Raw genomic sequence first — 15,222 nt, 5'->3', positions numbered from 1 at the left:
TCAGACAAATAAATAAGAGGCACAGTGGTACATGGTTACCAAGCTCTGGCCTGGCCTCCTGCCATTCTGGCCAGCACTTATATTCCCTTAATCCAGCCCCCTTTGCTCCTCCTGTGGCTGCCTCTGTCCAATCAGCCTGGTTGAAATTCCTATTGGCTGTTTGGTAGAACCAATCACAAAAGATACACCCACAAAAGATACACCCACTTCCTTGCCCTTATAAGGGAGACAAAGAGCTATATATATGACATATAAGTAATAATATATCTTACATGGAATCTTAATTACCAGCTCACCTCTTGCCCTATTGCCTTCTAAAACAAATGGTTAATCTTACATTTTTATGTTCAACAGATGTCAAGGATCTTGAGTTTCACATCAACATTGAAAGATTTCCTTCATTTAAGGTTTCTAAACAAATGCCTGACAACTATATATCAAGACTGCTTGGATGGCGTCTTCTGTCTGGCAGGGGGGCTAGGCTCATTTGCCCCTCTGGTCTCCTATTGCAATATGACTCTATGAAATAAGAATCTAGCATTTCTTAAATCCTTTGCATAATTACATTTAAGCCAATATATTTAAGCTAATATATTTCATACATTTATCATAGGTAGCCTCTTAAAAGAATAAAGCTTTTCAAAGTAAAAAGGAAGAAACTCAGTAAAACACAGCTTTTAAAAGAAGCCTCTTCAGTTTACACTTCCCCCTTTCACTCTCCTTTCCAGCCAGCTGCTTTCCCAACATTTATTGCCTTTTAACTCTCTCAGTTTAAGAAAGAATGGCTTTAGAAAAAGACTTCCCCAAAAATGCTCTCTTTCTTTCTGCCAGCTAAATGTTTTTCCCCATTTGCCTCTGGCCTTAGAAAATTTAGCTCAAGGTTTTAACGTGAAGCTCCATGATATCATTTTACTATTTACCCATTCCTAATTGTGTTTTCTCAGCCTGCAAGGGCAGTGTATGTAATTTCCCCTTTTTATGACTTTGAGAATTGTTTTTCTACTATAAATCAATGGGGCCCCCTTGTCTTAGGAGAATGGCCAAGGTTTTCTCTGCCTGGCATGAAACATTTGAAAATCTAAGCCCATTTAATTTAGGAACCTGATCAAGATATAAGCCAATATAAGTCTTGATTAAAAATGCAGTCTATATTCAGATGCCACAAGACAGTAGGGAACAGGTGTTCTAAGACCCTCAACACTGTTGATAGTTTCTGGTTCCTCAACTTCAGTAGTTGAGAAATTACTCAAATATTAGCTGTGATGTCTGGAAAATATCTTTTAAAAAGCTACAGAATTTACCAGCTTCTTGGCCTTTATGAGCCTTCAGTCATACAACATGAAATGAAAACAATGAAAAGCTCGTTTTTCAAAGGTACACATGTTTACCATGGAAACCTTTAAAGGGTGACTGCAATATGTGTAAGGATGTAAGAAGACAGGGATTTCCGTTACAACCTGCCATCATCACAGTTAGAACTGCTTCTGTTCTGCTGCAGTTCTGTTTCCAGCAAATACTGCATTGCTCATTTCATTGACTGCTATTTATCCTAATTTATGTTATGAATTTAATGCAATTAATGATGTAATTTTTTCTCACATAATTTCTTTTAGTGCAAAGACCATTCATTTGAATATTTGTTTTAGTGCAAAGAACATTCATTTTAATAATAACATCAAACATTAAAAACATCTCCTGCAATGATTTTGCAAATTTTTTTGCAGATAAAATCGCTCAGATTTGGGAAGAAGTAGACTCCACTGTGGGAGCAGGGCCGGGGCGGGAGAGTGCTAGAGTTCTGTCTAGTCAAGTTGTGTGGGATCAATTCCAATCTGTTACCCCCGAGGATGTGGACAGGCTGCTTAGACGAGTGAAACCAACCACTTGTCTCTTTGATCCTTGCCCATCCTGGCTTATAAAAGCTAGCCGGGAAGGACTGGGCGACAGCGGTGTAGCGTGGGTTGTCAGCACCCAGGGCAAGGCAAGTAATTTGCGCCCCATAACCCGGGGCAAGGCAGGTAATTTGCGCCCCTAACCCCTAACCTGCCGCCGCTGCCAGCTTCTTGCTGCTGCCTGGGCTGGGGTATTCACAGTTCTACAAATCTTTGGCACTGGCTTGCTCCATTAGTTTAACTTGGGGGGGGGGTGAGAGAGAGATTGCAATCGTGCTATGTGCACCGAGAGGGGGGGGCACGGTTGCAACGCAGTGGGGGGGAGAGAAGAAGAGAAACTAGCAGGAGAACCTTGATTTCCCTCTGCAGCTCTGTGGGGAAGGAGGGCGCAGACTGGGCTCCTTCCTCGCCACAAGATCCTGGCTGCGGGGCGCAATTCGGGAGGGCTCGGCTGGCCGGGCCCAGGCCCCGCGGGGCTCCTCCGTGCTCCCCTCCCCCGGCCGGGCGGCGCCTGCAAAGGCTGCGGGTTCCGCTGCACCTCCGTCTCTCTTTCCACTGGTAGCGAGAGCGGGTGGGAGGAGGCCACCCGGGAGCCAGAACTGGGCGCCAAATAAGGAGAGTGGGGCGTGCCTGGATCCTGGCCTTGTTTGGCCCTTCCCCTCGGCCGGCGGCCCAGCCAAGCCCGCGGCGGCGGCGAGGCGATGCCCGCGCAGGGGGGCGCCCACCCCTCGGCCCCCGCCCGGCGCTGCCGCCCCAGCACCTGCCCGCTCCTCCCAAGGGGCCTCCTCTCCCTCCCACCTCTTCGCAGCAGTCCTCGCGGGGGGGACAGGCTCAACTCTCCCCTCCCTCTTGCGCCCCGTCCTGCGCGCGATCCTGGCCAGGCTCCGGCTCCAGACCTCCTTGCTGGCGCCTGCCGCTCCCCCTGGTCGCCCAGCCCGACCCCTCCTCCCAAAGGAGCTGAGCCCCGAGGCTCTTCGGCGACTCTGGAGGCGGCGAGTGCGCCCCCCCAGATGTTGCGCCCGGTGCGGCCGGCACCCCCTGCACCCCCCACGCTACGCCACTGCTGGGCGATGGGCTTCATGGGGTGGTGAATGCTTCCCTCCGTGAGGGAGCCTTCCCAGACCCGCTGAAAGAGGCGGTTATTAAACCGCTTCTTTAAAAACCAGCTTTAGATGCGGCCACGATGGCCAATTATCGCCCAGTCTCAAATCTTCCATTCTTGGGCAAGGTGATTGAGCGAGCGGTTGCCGAACAACTCCAGGCACGCCTGGAAGAAGCGGACTATTTGGATCCCTTCCAGTCGGGATTCAGGCCTCATCATGGGACTGAAACTGCTTTGGTCGCACTGGTTGATGATCTCCGGCGGGCTAGGGACAAAGGTGAGAGCTGTTTCCTAGTTCTGCTGGATGTCTCAGCGGCGTTTGATAACATCGACCATAACATCCTTCTGGACCGTCTTGAGGGGCTGGGAGCTGGGGGCACTGTCATACAGTGGTTCCGCTCCTTCCTCCTGGGCCATGTTCAGAAAGTGGTGGTGGGGGATGAGTGTTCAGACCCCTGGGCTCTCACTTGTGGGGTGCCTCAGGGTTCTGTCCTCTCCCCCATGCTTTTCAACATTTACATGCAGCCGCTGGGAGAGATCATCAGGAGGTTTGGGCTGGGTGTTCAGCAGTATGCGGATGATACCCAGCTCTACCTCTCTTTTAAATCAGAACCAGTGAAGGTGGTGAAGGTCCTGTGTGAATGTCTGGAGGCGGTTGGAGGATGGATGGCGGCTAACATATTGAGGTTGAATCCTGACAAGACAGAAGTACTGTTTTTGGGGGACAGGAGGCGGGCGGGTGTGGAGGATTCCCTGGTCCTGAATGGGGTAACTGTGCCTCTGAAGGACCAGGTGCGCAGCCTGGGAGTCATTTTGGACTCACAGCTGTCCATGGAGGCACAGGTCAAATCTGTGTCCAGGGCAGCTGTTTACCAGCTCCATCTGGTACGTAGGCTGAGACCCTATCTGCCTGCGGACTGTCTCGCCAGAGTGGTGCATGCTCTGGTTATCTCCCGCTTGGACTACTGCAATGCACTCTACGTGGGGCTACCTTTGAAGGTGACTCGGAAACTACAACTAATCCAGAATGCGGCAGCTAGACTGGTGACTGGGGGCGGCCGCCGAGACCATATAACACCGGTCTTGAAAGACCTACATTGGCTCCCAGTACGTTTCCGAGCACAATTCAAAGTGTTGGTGCTGACCTTTAAAGCCCTAAATGGCCTCGGTCCAGTATATGTGAAGGAGCGTCTCCACCCCCATCATTCTGCCCGGACGCTGAGGTCCAGCGCCGAGGGCCTTCTGGCGGTTCCCTCATTATGATAAGCAAAGCTACAGGGAACCAGGCAGAGGGCCTTCTCGGTAGTGGCGCCCGCCCTGTGGAACACCCTTCCAGCAGATGTCAAAGCGATAAACAACTACCTGACATTCAGAAGACATCTTAAGGCAGCCCTGTTCAGGGAAGTTTTTAACGTGTGATATTTTACTGTATTTTTTGTTTCCATGGAAGCCGCCCAGAGTGGCTGGGGAGGCCCAGCCAGATGGGCGGGGTATAAATAAAAAAATATTATTATTATTATTATTATTATTTCCCTATACAGAGCGGCCTCCAGATGTCTTGTAAAAGTCAGTTGTTTATTTCCTCGACATCTGACAGGAGCGCATTCCACAGGGTGGGTGCGGCTACTGAGAAGATCTTCTTCCTGGTTCCCTGTAATGAGGGAACCATTGCTCCTCTGCCTGGTTCACATTGAGGGAACTGCTACAAAGCCTCAGAGCTGGACCTCAGTGTCCAGGCTGAACGATTTAGGACTGGAAAGAACAGCAAGAGTGACTAATAATTGGTACTGTACTTGCTGGATTCAGTTCCATTCCGGACATGGCACGAATAAGCATTATTTCCACTTCCATTGGAATTCTCCAACATCCCTAGGGATGTGCCACCAAGGCCCAAACAATGGAGCTCTTTGAGTATGTGGATACGTTTTATTGTTCAGACTCTATGTCACTTCATTTTTTGATCGCTTGTGGCATTTAAGATTTGTGCTTGTAAGAGACAACACAAGTGAACCACAAGGAAAAATACACACAACATCCTCTTAAAGATGCCAGTGAACAAAGAGTAGGAACTATAAGCAGAAAGAGGCAGAAAATCTGAAAAACCCAGTGTAGACATGACGTTGTTCATATGCATATTTCTACAGAAATGGTTCCTAAAACATTTCATTGGAGGCAAACATTACATATGAGCTAGTCCTTAAAGAAGTGTGCTATTTGTTGCTTTGCTAGACATGCATCTGTCTGGCCAGATAATAGCTTCTCCTTCCCAGTTGCAACACCATGCAATTTTCATTCTAATTAACTAAGGAAAATCCTTTCATTTTCTTTGATGGAGACCAAGGGAGGAACCGTTAGGGTATTTATAACATGATGAAAAGACATAAAAATATCATTTTTCCAGTTTTCGTCCCAGACATTCTAATCTAAAACCAGAACCCTACAGTAGTTTTATATCATAATGATTTTTTAAAAAAAAACACACACCACATACCGAAGTTCTGTTTGTTGCACTCCTTTGGAATACTCAAATCTGTGCTCCAGTGGCTGGGATTGTACTGTGGAGAAGTGCCTCCCACACTGCTGTGTATGTTTGTAATGGAAGTCTGAGGTGACCACAAGACTTGCCTTGTACCTGCAGCATTTGGAAGAAGCCTAATCTGTTTTGGATCTACTTGTGTCATTTCATTCAGATTCATTATTAAAGTGAGATTCTGATCTGTTAAATCTAAAGCTCTGTTTTACACACACTATAATGGGGAATCTAAAAACGATGACAACTTTTTTCCTTTTCACATAAGTGGATGAAATTTGCAGGTAAACGAGCACCCCTGCCCCAAAGTAAATTAATTAATCAGGCAGATGCATCTGGGGGTTTTCGTGTAGAGAACCTTTCAATTGTTCGTTTGTTTAAAGAAAAGTCTTTCAGCTTAAAAAAAATAAATAAATTCTGAAGGAAGGATTTCCAACCCCTAATCTCTCAAGCTTTGGGCGCTTCTCCAGTCAGTCTGGTTTAATTTCTCAGAAAAAGAAAGTGGGCAATGCATTTAATTTCTTGGAAAAGCTGAGACCAGAGAACAACTCAGAAGCTTAGGGGGTCTCTGATCCACTTTAAGATGCCTTGAGACACTTTGTCAACAGCACAATCCAACTCAGCACAATCCAACCATGACTCAAATCACCCTGGCTCACCTTGCTCTTCGGGCTACACACTGAGCCAATGAACACTTCTAGTATTTAAAGGGAGCTTTAATCTTTGCAGTTGGGCACAGTAGAGGGGGGGGGGAGCACAGTCGGAATTGCAAATGTATCTGTTTGGCTTTGTGTTTTAAAATCCTTCATAATTGTCATTATTTGCAATTTATTTCTGCTCTTAGTAATAATAAAAAGTGAAAATCTTTCTCTTTAGACATTGGAGACAGGACAAGGATAATGGTACCACATTATGACATTTGCAATGTTCATTTCCGATTTCTTTATAAAGAAATCTGCCCTTTAGTATCTGTACATAGTTCATATTAAACACTTGCCTATGTTATCAACTTATGGTGTTTTTCTTCTACGTTTCCCCATTCTTCGGTGCTTGTTTGGATTATGTCTGCTGTGATCTGTTTGCATAGCAAGGCAGGCAATGAATAAGAAAACAGAAGTAGTAATTTTGCAGCTGTGTATACCAAAGTGAAATAACCTCCGGGAACCTTATTGTGCTTATGGTTTGCACAACCAGCCCAGCAAACTGACGTAGTGGGTGCAGTTTTCCAGTTCAAATACCACAACAGCCTGGCAGAGCAGAAGGTCCACACGCAAGCTGCCTTTTGCATTGAATATGCTGAGCAATTGCAACAAATGTCTGCCTTGAAGGTAAACTTGCAAGATTAGCAGCTTTTCTTGTGAAAAGTCTCCAGCAAACACCTGTTCTCTTTTTGCTCTGTGTAGTCCAGAGTTGCAGGAAAGACGACTTTCATGTACAGGCATTGATAGGTCTGAAACAGCAAGTAGCAAATGACCCATTATCATCTTGACTTGCCAACTTACTTGCTACTTCACAAAATCACCTTTTATAAGAAGAGCACTGAGCATAATGACTTCTTATCTTATGCCAAAAGCAGTGTGTCCAACTTCGTCTCCTTTGAAATTGAGACTGTGACTCTGAGTTGACTTATTGTTGTTGGCATGTTGACCAGCAAGTCTGACGCTATTTGAGACACATGAATGTATTAGTTCTACGCATTACTAGCCGTGAGCAGTGAATTAAAACAAAAAAAATCCAGCAGTAGAGCTGAATTTTCAGTTTCAGCTCAGATAATTCAGCACTATCAATAGTTTTAAGAAAAGGAAACAGCTGGAGTGTTCACACTACATACAGGTTTTGTAGCCTCAAGTATGTTTTGTAGCCTCAAGTATGTTTTGTTTTCAAGAATGAAGATGGCTGGCGTGAGAAAAATATTGCAAGAACAAATATTTATTGCATAGTTACTTAGCAGAATCTATGCACTGCTTGATTAAAGTAAAACCTCTAAGGAGTTTATAAGAATTAGTAAAATTTATTTGTTTGTGTATTGCTCATTGTTCACCATAAGGTCCCAGGGCAGGATACAGCCTTAAAAACAACATTGAAAACAATTAAAAACAACTTACAACCATAAAAATAAGGTGTGATAAAATTATAAATAGAAGTTAAAAACATTTTAAAAGATAATTAAAATTAACAGAAGAAAGAATAAGACACATCAACATCAATGTTTCTGGATAGCCTTGCCTAAACAAAAATGTTTTAAGCAGGCACTGAAAAGAGTACAGTGAAGGCTATTTATTTTCCTTTATTACCATAGGAATGCAGAATGCTTGTGCATGTAAGGGACATTCCACCCATTAAATGTACTAGAAATATTATATTTGAAGTGGTCGCTAATGTGCCAAGGGGAAAAAAAACATTTCTGGGGCCTGTGAATATGTAGCAAACTTGCTCACAGCATCATGCGTTTGGGCATGGCCCACAGCCTTTTCAGACCAGAATTTGGAACCTATAAAATTGCAATAAAACCAAATGAGGGTGGAGGGACCAACTGTTCTCTAGGTTTGACCATTTATGCATGCCAGACCATTAGTAAGAAGAGTTGCTGCCAAAAACCTCATGAGAAGTTCAGTCTGGAATAGTACCTTCATCATAATCACCACATTATAAGATGGGGGAGGGGGGACCGGCTGTGTAAACAAATCTTTAAATGCTCCAACTGCGGTTTCTCCAACTGGGGTGACTGTGGACCGTGGGCTATAAAGGGTTAATGAGAAATCTCAGCTCCTGAGGTTCTTTCTTTCACATTGTTTTCTGTAGGCAAAGTAGGTTGGTTGGTTGGTTGGTTGGTTGGTTGGTTGGTTGCTAGGCGTGTGCATAGTGTACTTCTGGCTGTGGTACAGTGAACATAGGCTTGGACTGTGGGCAAGTGAGCTGGCAACTTAGGAACCAGTGGCCATAGGGCTAAGTGAATAGTCAAAATCAAAGGGCAAGACAGGAGGCAGAACCAAGGCACAAATGAGGAGGCAAGTCCAAAATGCTAGCCAGATGTTGAGACAGAGCGATGCAGAAATCACTTGTTGCTCAAGTACTACGGAGGATTTGGTGGGTGTGAAAGAAGTACTTTAAAAAGTAATCTATCATGGCATTTTCAGCATTTGGCTTCCATGTATGTCCATGAGTTCTAGTGTTAGGAAAGAGGGAGTAAAACTTGTCTACATCAACTTTCTCCACACCTTTCATAATTTTATAATTATGTGAGTGTGAGCTGTGAAAATAGGCTCCAAACCATGTCCCTGTTTGTCTGCAGGCTCAGACACTTGTTCAGCAATTCCCTTCATGTGCACTCCAAAGTGGGGTGGGGTGGGGAGTTAAAAAGTGCAAACTTGAATCTTGCAGGGGCAGGGAGTAGAAAACAAAACACAACATTTTGCTCCAGTGTACTGAAACAAAAGTGTTGTGGATCTCATTGACTCTTAACATTGCTTTATCTGATTATAATTAGGCTGTACTAGGACCTGGGAAACCAGAGTTCGAATCCCCACTCAGCCATGATGATGCCCATTGGCTGACATTGGACCAGTCAGTATCTCTCAACCTATCTTACCTCCCAGGATTGTTGGGAAGATTAACATGGTGAGGGAGAGAAGTTTGCATGCCACCTTGATCTTCTTGCAGGACAGGTGGGATATAAATGTAGTAATGAAATTAAACATAGACAGTAGGTGGCAGTAACAGGGCCTCTTCTGAGGTATTGCAAATGCCCTTAAATTCTAAGAAGTGTTGCTGGAATGGGAGCTGTGTTCAAATCTTGTATGACTTGGCTATGGCCAAGTACTCTCATTACCAGTGCAGCCAGTCAATGGTGAGGGGGACGATACCAGTATTAAGATGTTGTAAAGGCATTCAGGATATTGGGCTGTCAGTGGGAAGCAGGCAGAAGGACAACAAACTAAGCTTTAATGAAACAAGCCATGGTTTGCTTGGTCATCTGTGTGGCAACTCATGATTTGTTCTCGACAAACCACAGTTTAGCATTGCGTGCAAACCTGGCCACTGTATGCATCCATGTGGCTTTACAAACAAAACAAAAAGACTGGAATGCATGTACAGGAAAGATTGGGGGCCACAAACAATAAATCTAGTGTTCTGTGTAATATCTGAAAAGTACTGCAGTCTTCTTTCTCTGAAGGGAGTTGTGACCTTTTGCTGCTAAATGTGTACCTCTTGTTTGTTTTTTTAATAAGAAAAAAGAATTTCACTCTAGGACAGTCTGGGTCCAGATGGTTAGATATCAAAGGTATGTGTAAGGGAATGTATTGTATGGTTGGTTGTTCTTGATATATTGTTAATCTGTTTTCCAGATGCCACTCTTATAGTACAGCAGGACCCCTAGGCTGTTTAGGCTAGTTACTTCCTGGGTCAGACCATGGGACAGATGCCAATCTGTCAAACCTTGAATGTGACTTGTGTGACTTCGGGAGGGGTGGGGAGGTGAAGAGAGAGAGACTGACAACACTTTAATGGCTAAGTGAAAAATGTAGCTGCGTTTTGTGTTCACAATGGATTTATTGCAATGTAGAGATTAACAGTGGGATGTGGGTGGCGCTGTGGGTTAAACCACAGAGCCTAGGACTTGCCGATCAGAAGGTCGGCGGTTTGAATCCCCATGACGGGGTGAGCTTCCGTTGCTCGGTCCCAGCTCCTGCCCACCTAGCAGTTCGAAAGCACATCAAAGTGCAAGTAGATAAATAGGTACTACTCCAGCGGGAAGGTAAACGGCATTTCCGTGCACTGCTCTGGTTCGCCAGAAGCGGCTTAGTCCTGCTGGCCACATGACCCGGATGCTGTTTGCCGGCTCCCTCAGCCAATAAAGCGAGATGAGCGCCGCAACCCCAGAGTCGGCCACGACTGGACCTTTACCTTAGAGATTAACAGTAGAGATTTTAAGGAGGCTGTGATTTCCGACCTGTCCTCTTCTCAAACAGCGCTGTTTCCATCCTGCTACGATTTGGGTTCCACTAAAACCTATGTTACCTGTCCCACTGTCCACTACAGCCAAAACTAGTGTAATTAACTGCATAATTTCAGTGCATTTCAGTGGAAGGGAAATGTGGAAAACAACACTATTATTTATGTAACAGTTGCCAACTAAAGAAGCAACTCTAGTGAATACTGCTTGTGTTCGCTTGCAGGATTTCTGTTCCTGACCTCGGATGAACGTGCAAATTGCAGCAATTTCCATTTCCAGAGGAATTCTCCCACATCCTTAATTAACACTGTCCATTTAAATCGGCTGCTGAATCAGGAGACTCAATAGCTGCAGATAGCTCAATAGCTGAAATCCTACTGATTTCCCCCTCTGGTCCTGTTATCTGCCTCTGTTCCCCTGCTGCAGAATGCCTAAGGGTAAACGGTCCCAAACATTTCTGCAGAAAGTTTCAATTGGTCATTCAAATTTAGGGTGAAGCAGTGAGTCAGAATCCAGGAGAAGCAATCTAAGGTATAAACAAATAAGGAACATGTGTCACAGTACAGCACAGGGCTGAAAGTGTTGCCTGCCAGCCTTAGAAGCATCCTCTTCCTGGTCCTTCATTTAACGTTTCTGGGAAGCTGCATAAATCAGGCTCCCAGTGAAAGCTGGAAGTGAGGGCAAGTCAGTGAAGTACATTTGCGTTTTTCCATATGATGAGCCAGCACTGAACTAGCTCAAGTGTGCAGAACTGGGTCCTGTACTTCTGTAGACTTAACTGTAATCAAAGTGGAAAAACTTGAGCTGTTACTGGCTGAGAACCAAACTAAGAAAGAAAGAAAAAGTCGTAATTGAGGTTTGATTCTCTGACTTCCAAATCAGCACACATTGCATAATAGAATGCCGTTTCTAGAAATGGATTGCTGCTTAATGAATCTTATTGCTGTTTTGGCCTTACGCAGTTGAATGCTCTATCCAAACCTGATTAAGAAAATTTGAACTGAGATTTGAACAAACAAACAAACAATATTTATTACGGCCATAGGCCCATACAGGTAAAAACAACACATAAATAACAGCTTGTGCACGTGGTGGGAGAAAAAAACAGCCGCTAAAACACCACCATAACAATAAAATACTATAAAATAGAATGGCATACTACGCCTTAGTTAGCTTGTAGTCCTCCTTGGCGTCGCTTTTGGGTAAGGACAGCGACCAGGAACCTTGCCACATTCAGGGTCGTATGAGTAACCTTATCCTGCAAGATTTGGGCAAGGTGGAATTTTGGTGGGGTACCCTCTAGTTTCTGTATGATTGATCCCAACAAATTTGCCCGTGGCACATTGAACAGGGGGCAAGTGAACATGATGTGCTGGAGCGACTCCGGCGTCTCCTTATCACATTCGCACGTGGCGGGGGCTTGGCCCTTTGAGAATCTATGTCTCAGGACGTTGGAGGGAAAAACGTTGAACCTCGCTTTGGTGAAGGCCAGTCTATGGGCAACAGTCGAAAGGGAGGAGAGGTATGATGGAACGCAGTAAGTTAAAGTGATACCAATGTTCTGGGGCGAACAAACACCTCCCCCCAGCATATAATTTCGCTGTAGATCGATGTCATCCAGTCTTTGGCGGATCAGTCTTTGAGCGGTAATTTGGTCTAGTTTTAGGGAATCTGAAGGAGAGATTCCATAACTCAGGAGTTTGGCATGAATTCTACTAGACCAAAGGCTAGAGAATTCATCTCGCCATAAGCATTGGACAAGGTAGTGGTTTGGTAATCTATGCCACAATGATAACCAATAATTGAAGACTTGCTTCCACAGGCAAGTTTCTAAGGATGCGATCTTCAGTTCTAGTCGCATGGCTGCGTTGCTTACGCACAGGGGGAGCATTAGGAGCCGACGCAGGAATTGATTTTGCAGTGTCTCAAGAGGAGCAAGATCTGTCATCACGGCCCAAAGCGGGGCAGCATAAGCAAGCGCGGCAACCACTTTTGCCTTGAACACCTTTAGGGCCGAGGGAACATGCAAAGCTCCATCCGAAAAAAAGAATCGGAGGAGCGCATATGACAGAGTTTTGGCCTTGTTAAGTAGGTGTTGAATTTGAGCTTTCCACCCCAAATTGTGTTGAAAAATAACTCCTAGGTATTGAAATTTTAGGACTTGCTCTATTTTTGCTCCACCAAGCTTCCATTCGTATAATCTCCGGCTTCTGGAGAAAATCAGAATCTTGGATTTAGCATGGTTGATGGTTAATTGGCTGAGATTTGAACACATTCTTTTAATTATGCAGTAGGTTGCAGACATGTGCATGCGTTCAACATACCGTAGATACCTTTGTATCTATTGAAAATTAGTAGATGAAATTAGCAAAGCCTTGCTGCTGCTGTGTGTATTTGTTCCCCCTTCTTTTGGAAAGCCAGTACATCAGGTCTACTGTCATGTGTGCTGTTAATTTGGAGGCCTAAGCCCCAGAAGGAAAAACCTAAAAGAAGCAATAGCCTTGTGAACAATGCATATTGGGGCTGTCTTCTGTCAGTCAGTGCTGTAGGAAAGGGAGTAGCCTAGAAAGGGGTATGAGGACAGTTCCCACACCCAGTGGAACTGCAACCTACAGAAGAAACTGCTAAAGAAGGTAGACAGAGCTCAGCCATCAAAGGTATGCCTTCCATGCTGAGTTGCAACATTAAAGGATATGACTTATCCATTATATAAAGCATGGTTTTCCTCAATAAGGCCTTTTATCATTTCACCTGCAAACATATTGGAATGGGACACTGCCTGTAATTCCAGGATGTTTTCGACTCTGTACATTCTCTCTCTGAATATCTTTAGCTGCTCAAATATTCTGTGTTTTCCAGGTGTCTGCCAGTTCATCGTACCCTTCACTCAGCCCTGCCTCCTTCCCCTACCTTGCAAATCTGAACCAACCAGTTGAACAAGATCTCCTTAATAGCTTCACTTACTCAACCAAGATGACCTTGTAGGGGCAACATCAAACCAGGAAGAAATGTCTGGGTGCCTGGTCAGTTCATGTAAAGTGACTGACTATAAATCTAGAATATGCCAATATGTAATGCTTTAAATTTGGTGCAACAATGCCTGCATTGCAGTATCAAATTAGAATGGAAAGAATTCAAGGAAAGGAGGGATCAAAAGCTGCTGGTCTCCCAGAAGAGCTGATGGAGAGGCTGCCATATTATGTTTTCAGATAATTGCTGTAGTGTTTGTCTGCAGGACAGCAGTTATCATTTCCTGAAATGTCCTGGAATGCTTGGTTGTTGTTGCTGACCAGTGTATAGGAAGACAAGAAAACTCCCACAAATTCTTCTGTACCCAAATTTGACTCTGTATAACATATAATCTGCATGCTATGTCCATCTTTTGAGGACACATTTTAGCTGGTTTGTGGTGTCTATGTTGCATGCTTTGTAACGTGGCATGACAGCTCCAGTTCTGCTGCCTAGTGGAAATAAATTTAGCTTTGTAATCTTGGCTACCATCTGCAAGCTCAGCATCCACAATATCAATCAACCTGTGGTTATATTGTTCTGGAGATTACAGTTATAGCAGGAACTTGACTACATAACTAATGGAAATGAATGACTACTTCACACTAAATAACTTGATTAATGCAGTTCACTTCTCTGCTTTTTATGTTAAGTTCTATTTAGGCCATTGTAATCTTAAAATGGATTTTCACCCTGCCTAATTTCATAAAATGCAAAATATTGTAAAAATAAAACTCATCTTATCAGGGGGTCAATTTGTTTTCTCCAGGTAGCCAAGTATATGAGGTTCCCCAGGTTAACATATGACGTTAACATTTGCCCTCCTCAGGTATTTGCATAAGAACAAGTTGATGGTGAACACAGAAAGCTGCATTATTGTACCTGAAGCAGCCTTTTGATGTTTGTGGAAGTCATTTTTGCAAGATGTGTTCTGTAAATTAAATATCTTCCTATATACATACAAAAGTAAGGCTGTCGTCGCACAGTCCCCTTTGGAAGATTTGTAGTGCTGTATCACAATCTTGGATTTGCATGAAGTCAGAGTGTGGAAAGGGGAGCAAAAGAGAAGGGAGGTATTTTAAATGATAATTTTAAGCAGCAGAGGTTGGAACAAAGCAGGGGGAGAGGAATACAGAGAAGTTTTAAGGATATGGGTATGATCGAAGGAGCTGTGAGGATATGAGGGGTTGAGTGTGGTGTATAATAGGTGGGAGGTTTGGTGGGGTATGCGAAGAACATGTGCCAGTACTGTTGTGATGTCATTGCTGTATCACAGTCAAAGCCTCCATTCCTTGCTAATCAATACTGATGGGCACAGAGGACTTTGTGCAGCCACATTCTACTTTGTAAAAACAGATAAAGAAATCAAGATTACAGTACTTGAAATTGTGAATAATGGAATCCTGTGAACATTTCTTGCCTCAAGCAAACCTTCTTCTACTCTGTCCCTTCATTAGGTGGTGTCTCTGTATTTTCATTTTGCCATACACATCATGACATCTAGTTGCCTTAATAGGCAAAAGCCCTGTGTTGCACAAAGGAGAAGGGAACAATGGAGCAGCTGTTGAGCTGAGGCCTCTGCACTGCCTTTTTATGGAAATCTGTTCCATTATTTCCATAGGAACTCTTGGGGTTATTTTGGCATCCAAGACATTAGAAAGGACACTGGGCAGCTTTGTTAGACAAAGGCAGCCCTCCTGGTTGGCTCTGGCAAATACCTGTGTCCCTTCCAGTG

At 44.3% G+C, this 15,222-nt stretch overlaps 1 protein-coding gene across 3 annotated transcripts in view; it reads left to right on the top strand.

The window, feature by feature from the left end:
* The window catches only part of B4GALNT3 (beta-1,4-N-acetyl-galactosaminyltransferase 3), a 71,512-nt gene that overhangs the window by 17,134 nt on the left and 39,156 nt on the right, over window positions 1-15,222 (top strand). The window lies entirely within an intron of this gene.

This window comes from Podarcis erhardii, assembly GCF_964252035.2.
Source record: "Podarcis erhardii genome assembly, chromosome: 10".
In the NCBI taxonomy this organism is placed as follows: domain Eukaryota; kingdom Metazoa; phylum Chordata; class Lepidosauria; order Squamata; family Lacertidae; genus Podarcis; species Podarcis erhardii.
This window is presented reverse-complemented; position numbering and strand designations above follow the sequence as displayed.